Source organism: Arachis ipaensis, chromosome B07 (genome assembly GCF_000816755.2).
Source record: "Arachis ipaensis cultivar K30076 chromosome B07, Araip1.1, whole genome shotgun sequence".
Taxonomy (NCBI): Eukaryota; Viridiplantae; Streptophyta; class Magnoliopsida; order Fabales; family Fabaceae; genus Arachis; species Arachis ipaensis.
In genome coordinates, this window is record NC_029791.2 from 46,049,108 (window position 1) to 46,053,514 (window position 4,407).

The 4,407-nt window shown below is 39.8% G+C and overlaps 1 long non-coding RNA gene across 1 annotated transcript in view; it reads right to left on the minus strand.

Moving 5' to 3' along the window:
- LOC110265176 overlaps nt 1-940 on the minus strand; it is a 3,416-nt gene extending 2,476 nt beyond the window's left edge. The window contains exons 1-2 of the long non-coding RNA XR_002351505.1: nt 764-940; nt 539-651 (exon numbers count right to left, since the gene is read on the minus strand). This is a non-coding gene — a long non-coding RNA (uncharacterized LOC110265176). The remainder of the gene's footprint in view (nt 1-538; nt 652-763) is intronic.

The following is a 4,407-nucleotide window of genomic DNA, read 5'->3' on the forward strand; positions in this document are numbered from 1 at the left end:
CACCTCCCCTAAAACTTGGACTTTTGCCACCCGGTTCGGGTCCCAACTAAACCGTTTCTCATTCCTTTTCAACAGCTCAAACCAGAAATTAATTCAAAAGCAAGCTAAATCCAACAGTCGCCTCAATGGCATACCTCAAGGAAACCATTTCAAAAATCAACTCAATATCAACCGGTTTAACTCATTTATAAAGCTTTAAAGAATCGATTTAGCAATAAATCATTTATCAAAACCAGAGCAATTAAAGCAACCCAGGCTGGATTTCAAGAGCATTCTATCTTTCACATCATCAAAATAATTGACTCAATTCAAACCAATCCTCAACGGATTAAACTCATTTCAAATATTTAAAGAATCAACTTCAAACATTACATTTCACAAGCCACACAACAATTCAGCCAAGCCAACATCCATAATCGTTCGAGTCAATCAAATAATACATAAGGCAGATACAATCACCAAATACACAATATCTCACATCAGTACCCATATGTAATAATTCCAATAATAAAACATAGTTTTTGGAAAGCGCCCCTACCTCAAAACGCAAACCATAACCCAAACGCGTCACCGGAATCTCCTCTCTTAAACCGAAATCGCCAACAATCGCAACCTCGGCTCCAAGCCACTCTCGCGGTAACCACAGCAACACTAATCGCGACATATAACAATAAAACTCAATCTTATAGCAATTGATGCCGCAAAACCTTAGTGTATAATGACAAAATAGTAACTAGAGAGCTTCCAAATCGAAAACGCTTACCGAACGAAGAAGGAACGACTGAACCGGAACAGCGGCGGTCTTCGAACCGGTTCAACGGCAGCCCGGCAGCCACCTCAAGCGGCAGCGACGACAATTTCCGATCGCGCCAACTGAAACCAACACGCAGTGACTATAGTATTCCCGGAATTCAAAAAGGACAGAAACCACAATTAAAACCCTTACCGGCAACCTTTTCCGGCGACGGCAGCAGGGTCTCAAGTGGCAGAGGCTCAGCCCAGAGCTCCGGCGGTGATCCCGGAAGTCACAGAACCACTCCAGGCGGTCAAAACACAGGGCACAGCTTCCTCTTCCGACCGCGAGACCTGCGTCGGCCTGAATTCTTTTCCGGCGACGGTGAGAACCCCAACAGCACGGCGCGGTTCAGTCTGCTCCATAGCACAGCGGCGACCGGACCTCCAGCTCGCGTCGTCCTCTCTCCCAGCGGCGCTCAGTCTCAGCCTTCCTCTCCGACGCGACGTGGTGGTGACCGACGCAGCTCGTGGCTCCACAGGGACTCCTCTCTCCCAACGTCGCTCACTCACGGCGGACCAGGGAAACAGAAACGGAGCCCCATCGTGTTTCTCGTTCGGAGCTGGCAAGGACGACGGCGCGGTGACCCCGACGGCGACAGATCGGCGAGGATGAGCTCCTCTGGCTCGCGCGCGACAGCTGCTTCCCCTCAAACCCTCTTCTGCACGACCAGTGGCGACGCAGGAAACTTCGACGGCGGCAAATCGGTGGCAACATGGTGGTGCGACGGTGACCCTGGCAGCATGGACTGCTGCGGCGGCGCGGCGCGATGGCAGCGATGAGCTCCCTCCTCCCGCTCTCGCTGCAGCTCAATCTCCCTTTCCCTCTTTGATTCTGCTACTTTCAGTTGTGGAAGGGGAAACCATGGGTGTTGCTGTCCGTGGGTGAAAGGGAAGGCAGGTAGGGTTTCGGTTGCTGGGTTGGAGGCTTTAGGGTTTCATTTTTAAAGCTCTGATTAACCTTTGCTTTACGACGCGAGGTAAAGTTTAGGCTAATTAGGGTGTTACATGACACATCTCAAGTCTTTGGTTTGCTGTAAACAAAGCAAAATGAGAGTCATTTAAATAACCTATATTTTACATTAGAAAAATTGACTTGTTCTAATATACATATATATATATATGTGTGTGTGTGTGTGTGTGTGTGTGTGTGTGTGTGTGTGTTTTTATATATATATATATATATCAGTCCCATACACCTCTATTTTTTTTAGATTACATGATATTTTATGAGTTCATAATGATATTTAAGTTCAAAATGCCACTAGAAGCACCAGTCACATTCAAATTCTGACATATATGCCCAAAAATCGGCCATATACACCCAAAAATAATTTCACTTGAAATACAATACAGAGCTTGTATGTAAACAAACTCACTTTAAAAGATGCAAACATGCACAAAATATGCACAAAAATAGATAAAAATACACGTTAAACCATTCACTAGAAGTACGTAAAATAGCATAAATGACTTGAACAGTTTCATCAGAACAGTAATATCAAATCGAAACCAAGAACAGTAAAACCGAAAGAGAAATACGACGATATAATGCTTCACCTTCGAAATAAGAAGGAGAAATCGGTGAAAAACCTAGAAGATCAGTGAAAACATACCTTGAATAATGTTTCTTCTTTCTTTTTGGTGATTTTTGATGGAGATTTGGATGTTTTCTTGTTGATTTCGTCGACTTTTGGCGAGGAGTTTGAAAGTTTCTTCAGAGTTGTAGTTTATTTCGAATGTGTGTTGAATCTCGAGGGTTTCGATTTTGAATGAGGAAGAAGAAGAAGAGTTGTTCATAATGGTGAGTAGCACGCTTTGAAAACGGTTCACTGACGCGCATGTTTAACACTCTCCTTTGGATGAGAATAGTTTTTGTTGGGTTTAGACCAACTTGTAGGACTTGTAAGCCAAAACGGCTTGTATGTATAGTATAACTGTTAATATAAAAGAGAGGGGTCGTTGATTGATCCTGTCCAATTGCCTCTAGCTAACTTTAATTATTGGTGGTGATGAAAATTTATGTGGTAAAAAATGTTATCAAAATTAGATTAGATTGGTCAATTTGACTGAAAAATTGATGAACTAATTGTCTAGCTGGTTTGGTTTGAGGTTAAGACCATTTTTGCATTAGACTGATCAATAACAGTCAAATTCGTTAAAAATCAACTAATTTTTAAAAACCTCATGTAGGAGTGGTAATGAATATAGAATAGGGTTTGGAGTCAATTCTAACTCTACCTGCGAGTTACAAAAAAATGCAACATTATTATATAACTCTTTAAAATAGAACTGATTTTTATGTAAAAAAAAAGTATTAACTTATCAATTAATGATCTTTATTTTATTGTTGTCATAGACTAAGATGAAGGAATAGTTCAATAAGGGTTAAGACTCAACCGGTACCACACCCTACCCGACCCGTTCTAAACTCTACCCTACCCATTATGGATCGAGTTGATAATCCTACCTAAAATTGAATTTGATACCCGCATATAGGATGCATGTTGCCACCCCTAACCTCATGCAAAAAACCCTCACGGATCACCAACGCTCTTGTACCAAGCTCAATCATAACACTTTTTCTCTCATGAACAATTGAGCATTATAAACACGTCTTTCTAATTATATGCACTGAAGTGGGGCTTAGCATATCAGAAGCATGAAAAATTTTCAAATGAAGAGAGTATGGTTCAAATACAACACTGTTACTTTAGATTATCTTGTCTTTGCCGGCTTGCCGCCATATTACTACAGTCACTACTTTGACTACAACAACTATATTTTTGTAGCTACCTAAAAAGAAATTATAATAGAAAACAAATTCATTTAGTTTTTCACAGGGACCATATAAGAATCATATACTACTTGTTAGTTCTTCATGTTCTTCCTTTTCTTCCCTCTTAATTCTTCGTGTATTCTCTAAAAACCACTCTCCAAAAAAGTAAGGATGCGTTTGAACACAACAAAATTCGGATTGACTTGATTTGTAAATCTTATGAATTTTATTTTAAATAAATTCAAATAGTGAAATATCTTCGTTCTTAGAGAATTTGGTTAAAATTAAAGTAATTTGGCCTATTAAAAATGTAAAAAGTCATTAAGACTTCTTAAGTATTAATATAAAAGGGAATGGTTGGAGGTCGATTGACCCTGCTCAATTGCCCTAACTAACTGCAATTGTTGATGGCGATAAAAATATTTGGTAAATTATATCAAAATTAGACCCGATCGATCAGCTTGATCAAAACATTGGTGAACTAATTGTCTGGCTGATTTGATTTGAGATTCAGATTATTTTTGTATTAGACTCGTTAACGATGGTGAAACTCGTTAAAAACTGACCAATTTTTTAGAGCCGCATGCAAAAAACTCGTACAGTTCACCAGCGCTGCTATGCCAAGTTCAATGAACACTCTTCATCTCATGAACAATTGAGCATTATATACACGTTTTTTTAATTATATGCATCGAAGTGGACTTAGCAAATTAGAAGCATGAAAAAATTCCAAACGAAGAGAGTATGGTTCAAATACAACACTGTTACTTTAGAGAGCTTTGCCGCCAAATTGAGTTGCTTTCTATGATTATACATATAATTATTTTATTTTTATT